Source organism: Patella vulgata, chromosome 1 (assembly GCF_932274485.2).
Source record: "Patella vulgata chromosome 1, xgPatVulg1.2, whole genome shotgun sequence".
Taxonomy (NCBI): domain Eukaryota; kingdom Metazoa; phylum Mollusca; class Gastropoda; family Patellidae; genus Patella; species Patella vulgata.
This window is the reverse complement of record NC_065879.2, coordinates 89,376,755-89,392,247: the sequence shown is the minus strand read 5'-3', so window position 1 is coordinate 89,392,247 and position 15,493 is coordinate 89,376,755. Positions and strand designations below refer to the sequence as shown.

The 15,493-nt window shown below is 40.8% G+C and overlaps 1 long non-coding RNA gene across 1 annotated transcript in view; it reads right to left on the bottom strand.

The window, feature by feature from the left end:
- Positions 1–9,654, bottom strand: part of LOC126816271 (uncharacterized) — a 43,742-nt gene extending 34,088 nt beyond the window's left edge. Inside the window, exon 1 of the long non-coding RNA XR_007678290.2 lies at positions 9,461–9,654. This is a non-coding gene — a long non-coding RNA (uncharacterized LOC126816271). The remainder of the gene's footprint in view (positions 1–9,460) is intronic.
- Positions 9,655–15,493: the final 5,839 nt, after the last annotated feature.

Genomic DNA, 15,493 nt, shown 5'->3' with positions numbered 1-15,493 from the left:
CGATTCACAGTCCGGAACGTCCCGAATTGACAGAATTGCAATCGAGTGATGCGGAATTCAGTCCTGTCACAGTTCTGTCAGTTCCGACGACGGAGGTGGTGTGAGTAGAATTGTGACGTAATTAAACACGATGAACAGGTTTCGGCTGCATGATTGGATGAGATATTAATATATCCTGTCGACGCTTGCCTTGTAGCGCGAAGTACCCATTTTCACTCGATTGTCTCTATTTTTGGGATTGAGAGAATTCAATTCCGGAACGTTCAATCGAGTACGCCCTAAGTTACTGGAACAGTAGTGGGGTACTCGATTGAACGTTCCGGAATTGAATTCCTTCAATTCCAAAAATAGTGACAATCGAGTGAAAAGGTGGATTTCGGGCTACAGCGCATGCGTCGACTGAATTAGTAAATATCTCAACCAACCGTGCAGCCGAAACCTTTTAATTACGTCACGATTCTACTCACACCACCTCCGTTGTTGGGACTGACAGAATTGTGACAGAATTGAATTCCGCGTTACGAGATTGCAATTCTGTCAATTCGGGACGTTCTGGACTGTGAATCCAGCATCCCCTAGAAGAAATACATCTGAAGAGCCCCGGGGAAGAACGATCTAAGTCACCCTTTCAATGAACCCCAGTTAATGGCGCCATCTGGTAGCAAATTGTATAAGCTTTCTGTGGAACAATCAATTTCGGGTAAAAACGATCCGAGTCACATCGAACCGAGGCCCGTCTGAAATGGCCTCCCGGACAAATACGTCCATCGTACCCTTTATTTGAAAGTGAAAGTCAGTTGTTGTACTGGTAAGTATGATTCGTATTAAACATCATTTTGAAGTTGTAATTAAATCCACTCGTTGTTCTCGTCCAAAAGTCTGTTCTGCCTTTTATGCGAAAAGACAAAAATGTGACTTAGATCGTTCTACCCCTGGACTCTTCATCTGTAATATATTCATTGTTTCGGCTACAACAGAGAAGAATTATACATCGTATCGGGTTTATTAAATCAAGGGTCAGACTATGTCTCGGCTTACATGATGACTTTGATATAGTTATTGTCACACAAATAGAAAGATAATTGTTTTATTCTATAACTACATGCAAATACAAGCAAATATCATTGAATACAGCCAATGAATCCGCCATTGAATAACTTATGGTTGTATTCAATGGCATGTACACGCACTACTTTTGTCCATAATGACGTCACTTTCAAAATTACGTCAAACTGTAATGACGTCAACACTAAAAAAAAGAAAGAAAAAAGGGCGAAATCTATGATGAATTTTAACTGGCGCAGGGTCATAGGGTTAAAAGCCGCTCGTATGACCTCTGACGCGACCTCCCAGTACAACCGGTCAGATCTTCATGTAGTGTAGGCCATCGAAAGTATAAAAAACGAAACGAAATATAGATCTGTATTTTAATCAGATTTGGCTAATGGAGACGGGTATCAACAGTATGTTAAAGGGGCCAATACCCCACCCAATGACTTTTGGTAATACATGTATTTTCCCTGTCGTTTGAAAATATCGTAATTTCGAAGTTTTAATTATTAAGAATTGCTCACACTCCCACTAATGTATGAGCTGTAGGTTCTCCGATCTGTCATTGAATCTAGTTGCGTAATTTTAATCCTAGGGTTTTCGCTGGGTCGCCCGGTTCCCCCCCTCTCTCTCTCTCTCTCTCTCTCTCTCTCTCTCAATTATTGTTAAGAATTACGTGGATTCACGTGTATATTACTGTATGAACCAGGCTGATAAAGACGGACATGCGCCATACAGTGTGCTATGAGGGGTATTCTACCAAGGCAGCAGCACAACAGCCTACTCTTGTATCACATTCCAGCTATCCCTGGTTCGTTTACAGGGAACCACTGACAACCAGGCGAATGAAGTTCAACATACGGCCTTTATTTCCATTTCCAAGGTCATAAGTAATAAAAGCACCGGATGTGACGTCACGAGGGTATCTGTCAATCATTGGAATGATATTTTATATAGACGGGGACACAATTAACCGTGATTTGCGTGTTAATGCTGTACATGGATCTTAAGGGTCATTGAACCCGACATGGACTCGCCACGTGTCACCTGTCGTCAGGTTTCTGGTCTTAATGTAAATTATCAGGGGGAGGTAATTAGTATAATAGCCTGCAGTAGTTTTCTCAGCTGATTAATATTGATCTCCTGTCGGGAGGGAAACGGAACAGCCGTTAGCAAACCACATGATCTGTGACCAACTCACACTCAGGCGTAGTGATATTTGTGAATGAGAAATGAAATGAAGTGGGACATGAAATGGGGTTTAACGTTCTACTACTGTTCTGTTCAGAATGGGTTAATGAAGACGGGCTACGAGGGAAATTTTGCCCGGGCAGTGGCACTATGGCCTACTCTTATATCGAATTCCAACTGCCAAGGGATCTTTCACGTGCACGTCAATGTATACACGGGACCTCGAATGACTAGATAGCTGTCCTTGTCTTGCACCACTGACAAGGGGAAACCACTTTCTTGGCCAATGTAGGGATAGAACACGCAACCTCCAGGCCAGCGAGCCAGCGTCTTACCCACTTAGCCACCGTGGCTCCGAAATGAAGTGGGTGTTTAACACCCTACGTCTATGTTCCAAGATGGACATACACCATACTAAACTTAGGCTGTCTGTCTACAGTTAGTTCCCCTCGAGAACAGACACTAAGCTAGATGACCAACATTTTAAGTCCTAAATCGACGATTTTAGTCGAAAACACAAAATAAACTTCGAGAATTCTGTTAAGGATTTATTCTGCTTCCATTTAATACCATTGAAAAAGTTTATTTAGTCTTTGCGTGTATGACAGATGTGAAACGGAGTAGAAACTAATTACAAAAAAAGTATACTAATTTTTAGATATGGCGGCCATTTAGGGCAGAGATCTATTCTCGAAGTATGAAGTAGATGAATCTTTGTGTGCAGAATGGTAAGGGAGGGTCAAGGTCAGACGGACTCGGTATCTAAACACTAATCCGCTAAAAATACACCAAATCTACAGAGTAGGAAATGAAATGAAATGGGGTTTAACGTCCTACTGTTCTGCTCCTATACTGGGCTCCTACAGTGTGCTATGAGGGAAATTTTGCCCGGGCAGCGGCACTATCGCCTACTCTTATATCGAATTCCAACTGCCAGGGGATCTTTTACGTGCATTCCAATATATACACGGGACCTCGGTTTTTCGTCCCATCCGAACGACTAGGCAGCTGTCCTTGTCAGGCCCTCCGCTACAGAGTAGGATAGTGGAGTAAGGGGAGACCACGATAAGACGGGTCTGGCACCTAAACACTAAACCCACAAAGATGACACCTACCAATCGAGAGAAGAGACGCATATATGTCCGCATATATGTTGTCTCCACAGGTCAACTACCACATAATGTGTTTTTTTAATAAATAAAGGGAAGAACTTCCCGCTAAACCCACTCCATGGCCTAAGGCCGTAAATGGAAAGATTGCAAAATCATATTCTAAAAACAGGAAGCAGCTTCGGCACTCCTATGTCTTGTTTGCGATATCACTTCTGTGGAATCAGACGTTAAAGCACTAGGTAGTAGTAGTAGTGTCCGTGACAGGTGGGCCTAAGCTCCTTAAAAAATTGGGCCTAATCCTATGAAGAAAAAAGAAAAAAAGAAAAGAGATAGAAAGGAGAGGGGGAAGAAAGAAAGAAGGAAGGAGAGGACAGGACAAAGGACAGGAGAAAGAAAAGATAAAAAAAAATGACTGACAAACAACACAAAAAAGAAGTGTACTACAAGGAAATAATTTTATGAATTTGACCTCATTATACCGAGAACCGTGTAATTCATCTTTTGTTTTTGATAGTGCTCTTAGGTCATTCTGTTATCTAATTGTATCAGGAAATCAAAAATTTGCCTTCTTCAGCTTTGGTCTGAAATGCTTGGAAAATGGGTTTGCGGTTGTCAATTTTCAAAATTTCCAGGCGGGGGAGGGGGGGGGAATGACCTGACAGGTGGGCCTTCGGCATACCAGTCCGGCACTGGTATTGTCAGTCATTATCATGTATGTGATAAAACTGGTTAAACACCTTCCAAATATAATTTTAACACTGAGATCATTGCTACGATAGATGCGTAATCAATGCTTGAACAATCAGAAATGACGAACGCAAAAGAAAAACACGAGTCATGCCTCTATATAACTGACTGATGTGACGAGGGATAACAGTTACACCGGCGAATTTCTGCTCACTAATAATTCTTTCGATGACCAAAAGTTGTTATATGAGACTGTGGAAGGATATCTGAATATTCAACATTTATTAGAATAACCTACAATCCCCAGAATATAGCACTGTGGCATTTATATACGTGTTTGAAACCAAACCCTTTAAAAATCTTTAAAACCTACACATACGTAAAACAAATAGAGATTGGCATGGACGTTAAACACCATCTCTCTCTCTCTCTCTCTCTCTCTCTCTGAAACCAAATCCTTTATGTTTAAAATCAAACTCTTTATAAATGTTTAAAACCTAAACACCCGTAAATACGTAAAACAAAAGATTGACGTGGACGTTAAACCCCATTTCTCTCTCTCTCTGACTCTGTGAAACCAAATCCTGTATAAATATTTAAAACCTACACAACGGTAAAACAAACAGAGATTGAAGTCCATCAATAGATATATATATATATATATTTGAAATCAGATCTCTCTTGTTTTATCTGATGGATTTCTTCCAACACAAATACCGCCTGTAGCTTCAAGTCACCTCCGATTTCAAATTAATATATTTTGGCCAAAGTGTTCATTATATTTTTGAAGAGAAGAAGAAATGCGAGGGTCTAGTTTCCGATTTAAATCATAAATTTGATACATTTATTCTGAATTTGTTGTGTAATATAAAAGAATAAAGTGATAAGTTATGATATCTCAACACGCGAGTACGTCATACACAATCTCATTCGGCATGCCGAACTCCATCTACTTCATACTTTGAGATGAATTGAAATGAAATGGGGTTTAACGTCCTTCTGTCCTGCTCCTATACTGGGCGAATGAAGACGGCATACACCATACAGTGTGCTATGAGGGAAATTTTGCCCGGGCAGCGACACTATCGCCTACTCTTATATCGAATTCCAACTGCCAAGGGATTTTTACGTGCATTCCAATGTATACACGGGACCTCGGTTTTTCGTCTCATCCGAAGGACTAGACAGCTGACCTTGTCAGGCCCTCCGTCCTGCATCACTGACAAGGGGGAACCACGCCGGAAAATCTGGATGAACTTTCTCGGCCAATGCAGGGATCGAACACCCGACCTCCAGGCTAGCGAGCCAGCGTCTTACCCAATTAGCCACGTGATCCCCTCATACTTTGAGAATAGATCTCTGTCCTAAATGACGGGGTTGGATGGTCGAATGGTTAACGCGTACGCGTTGTATCATAAGGTCTGTCATTGAGTCAACTGGCGTGGTTTCAATTACCCACTTGTACGTGACAAGGAGTAGTGTCGCCTGTCTAACTCGTGTGTTTTCTCCGGGTCCGCCGGTTTCCTCTCCTAAATGACCGCCATATCCAAAAATTAGTGTATTGTTTTGTTTTGCGGTTCTATTCCGTTTCACATCTAGCATTTACACAAAGACTATTAACCATTTAAATTCCAATAAATTGGAGGTATACTCAGTGTTTTCGACTAAAATTGTCGATGTAGGAATTAAAATGTCGGTCAACTAGCTTAGTGTCTGTTCTCAAGCGGAATAAAGTGTAAGCAGGCAGCCTACGTTTAGTATGGTACAATCTGTGAGTAGGGCGTGTCATGGGTTCTTTTACGTGTACGACAATGTGTACACATGACCTCGGGTTTTCATCCAATCCGAAGGACTACACGTTGTCCCTTGTCAGGCCCAATATCCTGCACCACTGACAAAGGGAAACCACGCCGGAAAATCCTGATGAATTTTCTAGACCAACGTAAGGATCGAAACGCGATCTCTAGATTAGCGAGTCAACTTCCTACTCACTGAGCCCCCCCCCCCCCCCCCACGTGGCTCTCAGAAAAGTAGGACATTGTCCTGATTTTCAGGGCAAACCTACACATTTCATTCAACCCACCTAATTTTTTTCAATATGAATGTAAAGATCATTGATAGACCATGAAAAAGTTGGAAACCTGATACACTTTTCTTAATTGATTTTGAAGAATCCCTGGTTGTACGTGACAAGGAGTAGGGTCGCCTGTCCAATCTCGTGGGGGAGGGGGCACGGTGGCTAGGTGGTTAAGACGCTGGCTCGCTAGCCTGGAGGTCGGGTGTTCGATCATTCCATTGGCCGAGAAAGTTCATCCAGAAAGTTCAACCACGAGATTGGACAGGCGACCCTACTCCTTGTCACGAAATGAAATGAAATGAAATGGGGTTTAACGTCCTACTCTTCTGCACCTAACCTGGGCTAATTGAAGACGGGCATACGCCATACAGTGTGCTATGAGGGAAATTTTGCCCGGCCAGCGGCGCTACGGCCTACTCTTACATCGAATTCCAACTGCCAAGGGATCTTTTACGTGCACATCAATGTGTACACGGGACCTCGGTTTTTCGTCCCATCCGCACGACTAGACAGCTGTACTTGTCAGGCCCTCCGTCCTGCATCACTGAAAAGGGGAAACCACGCCGGAAAATCGGGATGAACTTTCTCGGCCCAATGCAGGGATCGAACACCAGACCTCCAGGCTAGCGAGCCAGCGTCTTACCCACTTAGCCACCAGTGATAAGGATGACATCGATGCGACTTAATGTGCCACAAATATCAACTTTTTTCCTCTGACAAATTAATTTCTAAAATATTTTTTTTTTATGTATTAGAAAAATAAAGACGTTTGAAGTATTTGTAGTTAAAAATTATTTCCTGTTTTAGTGTAAATGGGTATTAAAATGAGTAAACGAGCCAATGATTGACACCGCGTGATATGACGTCATGTGTTGAAGGCAGTCCTCTTTTACAGAGATATTAGAATACTTTCGTAATACTCTGTGAAACAGATTGTCTCCAGTTATTTTAATAACAATATATGTGAATTAAAACGACGTAATTTTGGACTGGTATAAAATGCCTGGCAAATAAATCGACAATAAATCGAGTTTTTTTTCAACAATAAAGTCAAGACTCTCTAATTCCTTCTACTATGACAGTTTTTTTAACAAATGACTTTAGCGAGTTTCATCTCTCTAGAGTGTTCATTAAACCGTAATTTAAATGCTAAACTTGACTTTATTCTCGATTTCACTGTAACGTTGATATCGTTGACTAAGCAACAAAATACTGTTATTAACGAAAATATACGACACTAATCCATCAAAGTCATCAGTTTATATACATAATGTGTATTAGTTTGTTAAAATTGTTATCAGGCAGTAGCCATTAAGTAGGTGTTTTGTCACTACGGTGTTAAAACTGTGACTATTGAATGACATACATCACTATTGTCCAGGTTTGTGTATTCAATAGTTACACACCTGTATAGATTCTAACCACTTTCTATACATACTAAACATTAGTTTAGAATACTAACCACTTATATGGTTTAGTCAACGGTATCAGCTTACCAGTGTTTGTTTCTAAATGAAATGGGGTTTAACGTACCCGTGTTCTGTTCCGACTGGGTTAATGAAGACGGACATACGCCATGCAGTGTGCTATGGGGCAAATTTTGCCCGGACAGTGGCGCTACGGCGTACTCTTATATCAAATTCCTGGGAATCTTTAACGTGCACACCAATCAGTTTAATGTTTAGGAAATGAAACGAAATGGGGTTTAACGTCCCACTGTTCTGTTCCGACCGGGTTAAAAAGGCGGGCATACTACCGGCAAAGTGCTATGGGGGAACTTTTGCCCGGACAGTGGTGCTACGGGCTAATCTTTTACGGGTATGCTAATTTGTATACGGGACCTCGGCTTTTCGTCATATCCAATAGTGCCGAAAATGAGGAGCCACGGTGGCTAGGTGGGTAAGACGCTGGATCGCTAGCCTGGGGGTTGCGTGTTCGATCCCTGCATTGGCCGAGAAAGTTCATCGGGATTTTCCGGCGTGGTTTCCCCTTGTCAGGGATGCAGGACGGAGGGCCTGACAAGGACAGCTGCCTAGTCGTTCGGATGGGACGAAAAACCGAGGTCCCATGAATACATTGGCATATACGTAAAAGATACCTTGGCAGTTGGAAATGGATATAAGAGTAGCATCGCTGTCTGGGGAAAATTTCCTTCATAGCACACTGTATGGCGTATGTCCGTCTTCATTAGCCCAGTCGGAGCAAAACAGTAGGATATTAAACCCCATTTCATTTTGTCGACATCATATCAGAATAAGTTGGTTCGTAACTTATTGTAATGTTTGACTCCGATTCAACTGAGAATTGAACGATTTCGTTTTTAAAAAAAACTCAGGCCCGTAACAGCTGTCCTGTCTGGGCGCCGAACCGCGCCTTTCCATTGGATGCAATACGAAGCCAACGACCAACGTGCCCATATCAGTATGGGTGCCCCATAAAAACGAGTGACATTGGTTGGGCTGCCCCCGTGCCCCTCTGCTAGCTACGGGCCTATAAACTACGAATTAAACGAACATTTTTATCAATCATTAAAAACTCACGGTTTATGCAAATTATTTTTATTCCAAAAAACTGCAAACTGAACGAACAGAATTTGAAATTCTCCTTTTACCCTTACAAAAGTTAACGTTGAACGAACATTATTGATACAAATCGCAATTTGGTTTCTATTATTAAAATAAATACGAATTGAATGAACTTTAATAAAAATTCAAGATGAACAAAATTTCTACAAATTGAACGAACATAATTTATACAAATTATTTGTATTCTTATAAAACTGTAAATTGAACGAACATACTGAACGAACATAATCTATACAAATTATTTGTAGTCTTATAAAACTGCAAATTGAAGGAACATAATTTATACAAATTGTAATTTTGTTTTTAATGTAATAAAACTGCTAATGGCAAGTTTGTATGGACCTTTTAATGTAAAATCCATTCGTTATATGTAATAGATAGTCTTGATCTATAATATTTATATGTACAGCGCTCATGAGCACGTTTATATGGCGTATAGAATATGTAATAGTGAGAGAGAAAAATGGGGTTTAACGTCCACTCGACACAAACTATGCCATTTCGGCACTAACACATAGTTCAATTATATTTAAATAATTCGCTTGCGCGTAGGGGTTTTTAGCAGTGGGAGGAAACTGGAGGACCCGGAGAAAACCTTCGAGGTTGGACAGGCGACCCTACTCCTTGTCACGTACAACTGGGAAATGACAGACCTCATTATACAGCGCGCACGAGCTAACCATTCGGCCACCCAACCCACGTATAGAAATATGTAATAATAACAATAATAATTCTGAAATTAAAAGCAAAAATCTAACCTGTTGTTGTAGTTGTTTTTTTGGTTTATAAATTGTCTTCTTTTCTCTAGGCAGACGTTAACTATTCGCACGATCAACAATGAAAAAACAATCTTGCAACTTTTCGCAATCAAATACAACAATAACTTGAGGTTTGGTTTCCAGTCACGCGGGCCCTCGTCTGTTACTCGTAAAGACAGCGCGTGCCTTTTCCCGCCTTTTTATAGTGATCACTATGTAAAAGATGAATAAATTATCGCCATTAGTTTGCCACCCACAGCCAGGTAGAATGCGTGGTCTGACAGGAGATTGACGCAACAAAGCATCAATGGTGATATTATTTCAAGTCCCCTTGGGAATACGATATCTCGTTCCACTGGTGTTTCTATAAACTGCTTCTTTTAAAACGTCAATGAACGCATTCATCAAAAGAAAATATAAACAGAGGTCGACAGGACTTGATGGCAAATTCAAATAAACTATGATTGCGTTATGACTGGGATACGATTGGCCATGATACGGTATGACTGGGATACGATTGACCATGATACGGTATGACTGGGATACGATTGACCATGATACGGTATGACTGGGATACAATTGGACATGATAGGGTATGACTGTGTTACGATTGGTCATGATACGGTATGACTGTGATACGATTGGCCATGACACGGTATGACTGTGATACAATTGGTCATGATACGGTATGACTGGGATACGATTGGCCATGATACGGCATGACTGGGATACGATTGGCCATGACACGGTATGACTGTGATACAATTGGTCATGATACGGTATGACTGGGATACGATTGGCCATGATACGGCATGACTGGGATACGATTGGCCATGATACGGTATGACTGGGATACGATTGGCCGTGATACGGTATGACTGGGATACGATTGGCCATGATACGGTATGATGAGTTGTACAACGCGGAAGGCATCTTGACAGTTGCGATGCAAAGGATGTAACATATACGAAGGTAGGTCGAGAAACAGATATTATTAAAGATAAATTATGACGTCACATTAATAATGATGTCATTGTATTAATCATTATTAAACATACATTATGCAAGAGCTAAATCTGCCTATTGCAGGTCTTTCTTTAGACCTAAAATGTTTTCTAAATTATTAATTAGACATTAATTAACTTATCTAGGCCATAATCAACTCTCTATGTCATCAGATTTCTCGGATATTAAATAGAGTAGAATAGCTCAGCTAAATTTTGATTTAAGCTAAAAATGGAGGAGCGAGACTTAGCTTCGAACAACCAGTACGGTGGTTGAAATTATTACACACGTCTTGTCAAACCTTCAAAGGCTAATATCTTCCCTCTCAATAGAGTAATTTGAATGAAATTTTCAAATTATTCATTTTGCATTATCTATTTTTGAACTATTATAGCAAGAGTGGCCAGCTCTTTATCTAAATCTTACATAATGTATCGAAATGAAATGAAATGAAATGGGGTTTAACGTCCTACTGTTTTGCTCCGAACTGGGCTAATGAAGACGGGCATACGCCATACAGTGTGCTATGAGGGAAATTTTGCCCGGACAGCGGCACTACGGCCTACTCTTATATCGAATTCCAACTGTCAAGGGATCTTTTACGTGCACGCCAATGACTACACGGGACCTCGGTTTTTCGTCCCATCCGAACGACTTGTCAGCCCCTTCGTCCTGCATCACTGACAAGGGAGAACCACGCCGGAAAATCGGGATGAACTTACTCGGCCAATGCAGGGATCGAACACCCGACCTGCAGGCTAGCGAGCCAGCGCCTTTCCCACTTAGCCACCGTGATCCCCACATACTTTATCTTTAATGTATATAAACTGACTTACATTTTATTTTATTTATTGTAATTACTAATAAGTATATTACGTTTGGTGAAATACGCGAGCAGTTATTTGCGTCTGGTTAGTTCAGTCTAAAAGTTATCTCCCTTTTTTGTCGTCATTTATGGATCAACACTAAGGCCTACTCGAATTCCAACTGCCAAGGGGTCATTTACATGCACGCCAATGTATAGGCTATACAGGACCTCGGTTTTCCGCCCCATGCGAACGACTATACAATACAAGTCCTTTCCCAGACCTTCGTTCTTGCACCACTGACAAACAGAGACCACGCCGGAAAATCCCGAAGACGGAGGGCACACTGTATGGCGTATGCCCGTCTTCATTAGCCCAATTCGGAGCAAAACAGTAGGACGTTAAACTTCATTTCATGTCATATTACCTGTCCTTGATGATTGTGCTATTTCTATCGACCAATCAAAATAAATCGTTAAATACAAATCAAGTTGATGAAGGGAAGTAACTCTTATCTTGTTGCAAACTTTCTCATAATCGAGCGAACAAGCCGCCATATTGTTGTGAGACTGGTTTGTTTTGTAAACTGTTTTTTGATTGGTTCGTAGAATCATGCTACAATCAAGGGCAGATAACTTGATAGTGGAGTGAAACGCAATGAGAGCACTGGGGATACCAAAGATGATTTTGGTCTTCTTGGAAAAGTGGAATGTTGATAGGCTGGAATTAGATGGAGATTAGGTTGGTATAAACGTCGCTGTCCCTCGTAGCATCCTGTATCACATCTTCTTTTCCGACATGGTTTCCCCTTGTCAGTGGTGCTGGACGGAGGGCCTGACAAGGACAGCTGTATAGTCGTTCGAATGGGATGGAAAGCAGAGGTCCGTGTACACATTGAAGTGCACGTAAAAGATCCCTTGACAGTTGGAATTCGATATAAGAGTAGGCCGTAGTGCCGCTGCCCGGGCTAAATTACTCTCATAGCACACTTTATGGCTTATGCCCATCTTCATTAGCCCAGTTCGGAGCAAAACAGTAGGATGTTAAACCCCATTTAATTTCATTTCTGTATCACTATCTTCATTAGCCCAGTTATGGTAGAAATGTAAACTGATATACTCTAGCTACGAGATCGTACCTAAAAGCTTTAAGATATACTGATGTGCCTGTTTTTAGCTACGATTCGGCGCCTTTAGTTCCAAGTGGCAAACTCAATTTCCTATTATGACTAACTAAACTTACAGAGGACAATGTAATGCCACAACTATCGCCTTACTCCAAATTTTCACGTTTAAATTAATGAAGCGTTGTTTTTATCCGACATACACCGTCATACATCTCCCGTTTAAAAATGGTGTTCCTATTAATGGCTTAACGCCTCGATTTTAAATACGATGATTTAACCTGTTTCGGATAGGATTATATGCTTAATTGTAGTTGGATGTGGCAGAAATATTATAAATAACAATAATCTATCGTAGTTTTGATGAAAAATATTGTCAATTTTGCTTACTTAGGCCCGTTGTGATTTGCGTTGGGCTTTGCTACGTGGAACTATATAGGCTGTCTCTTATCTCGAAACACGGACGGTTTGGAGATGAGGTTTGATATCTAGTTATATAAACTGGCGGTAGTTTTTACTTTGATGTCCATAGCAGTTATATCTCATAACAACCTGTCACAACCTCATCAAAGGTTGATATATTCGTTCATATCAACCGCTGATGACGTCATGACAGGTTGATATTTCATATCAACTGCTAACGACGTCATCTCAGGTCAATATATTCGGCTCATATCAACCGCTGATGACGTAGATGATCGAAATAATACAAAAAAACACAGAAATAAATTTTTATTCTTTTGACAATTAAAATTTGTTATGGTACAGTTTCTAACATTCAGGACCGAAATAGACGGCGTACTTATCGACATACATGTATTTAGATCGGTTATCCATGTCTAAGACATTTTTCAGAATTTTCTTTTCGTCCACATTGCGATTATTTCTCCACACACTACACGACTTGAAAGTATTTATCGCCCAAGAGTTCCTTTGTAAAGTATTTTTGGGTACAGTCCACTTAAAACAGTCGGTCAAATCCTTCTCTGAACATACCGAAAACCTTCAATCATGGTTCACTGTCAGAATTCTTGGAAAAGAATGCCTTTTGGTCCAAATTTTCTGCAGGCTTTGGATAGATTCTCGTCGATATTTGCATTCACATCTATTCCATCGTCAATATGTTGGCTAAAAAGGATTGATTATTCGTCTGACTTCGTATAACTATCCATTTTGTTTTTGCTTTCAATTCAATAGTCCAAAATGCCGACGTATAAACAAAAACATGCACGTAATTGCACGTGATTACTTCGGTAATTTTCGCTATTTGGCGGAAACTATCGAGCAATTATCCAATCGTTGTTGCCTTTTAATGGAAGAGCCCATTAAATTTAAGGGTGAAATGACGTTGTATATGTCGGATATAAACCTACTCTCCCTCGGGTAGGTTAATATCCTATACATAGTCCATTTCAATTCCTATAAAAGCCTCCATTTGAAATTCATTTCATTTCTGAAAAAAAAGGGATTGAAATAGCCAGACGTTTTTCCAATACAACCAACTCAATTTTAAACTTTCCGCCACATTATAATATTTCTACCGTTAAAAACTATCAGACACCCAGACACCATTTAACAACAGTTTATCGCTTCATGTTAAATAAATGTATTGCGAATTCTCAGATGATTTGAGACGAGAAAACAACTCAATTTGTATGACGGAAACATTAATCTTAAAGATACATTATTGGAGATTCGATAAAGAGCTGGCAATTGTCACTATAATAGTTAATAACTAGATAATGTAAAAGGAATTTGCAGCCAAGGAAGATATCACTATACAAGAGAGCACAGTGGGATACTATGGCAAATGATATTGAGAGCATCGGTATGATAATACAGGAAGGGGATAGTCATGGAGCCAGCGTCAACACACTGTGGACAACATTCAAGAAAGGCCTGGAAGAAAGCATTCATAAGAACATACCTCATAAGATAGCAAGACACAAAGATAGTAACATGGATCTCTCAAGAACTAAAGAAACCCATCCGCAGAAAAAAAGTCTCTACAAAAAGAAAAGGAAATCTCAACCCAGAAATCATAGCAAAATATAAGGAAATGAACTCAAGGATTCAAAGGGAACTACGCAGGGCCTATTGACAGCACATTGAAGATATAGTCACTCCAAAGGACGGCGAGAGGGAGTCCAGCAGTATGAAAAGTTTTTGGAATTACATCAAGCATAAAACGACTGACTCATCAGGGGTCTCACCCCTTAAATCTAAAGGCCTGCTACACTCAGACCCTAAGGAATAAGCAACCATTTTAAACAGTCAATTCCAGACAGCTTTCTCAGAAGGATCTAGTGTAACCCGAGAAGACTTCCTCAAGGACTACAAACTACCTGGTGTCTATCCAACGATCAATGACACTAATATCACAACACCTGGAGTAGAAGAAATCCTGAAGCAACTAAATGCACACAAAGCAGCAGGCCCAGACAACATCAAACCGAGAGTTCTCAAAGAACTAGCTACACACATAGCCCCTGTGCTCACCATCATATTCAGAGCATCACTCTCTCAGAGTGAAGTACCAGCAGACTGGAGGAAAGCCAATGTTACACCCATTTATAAGAAAGGAGAGAAATACAAAGCCGAAAACCATCGCCCTGTCCCTAACCTGCATCTGTTGTAAGACACTAGAACAAATTATCACCAGCCACATCATGGGTCACGCAGATAGTCTTGACATCCTATACCCACTACAGCTTGGGTTCAAACGTGCTCGTTCATGTGAGTCCCAACTAATCGAGTTTGTGGAAGACGTCACCAGCAATATGGAAGAGGGAAAACAGACTGATGTCATAGTGCTCGACTTCTCCAAGGCCTTCGACAAAGTGAGCCATAGCCTCCTTATACACAAGGTCGAACACTGCTGAATACGAGGCCAAGTCAATAACTGGATAAGTGCCTTCCTATCAGACAGAGAGCAAGCAGACATGGTGAATGGCGAGATCTCAGACACCATAGCTGTCACATCGGGAGTGCCACAGGGTTCAGTCCTTGGCCCGAGTCTGTTCCTATTATATATAAACGACCCGCCAGAGCTTCGACACCACGTCATTTTATCCTGTTTTTAACCTTTCATCCCGTTTT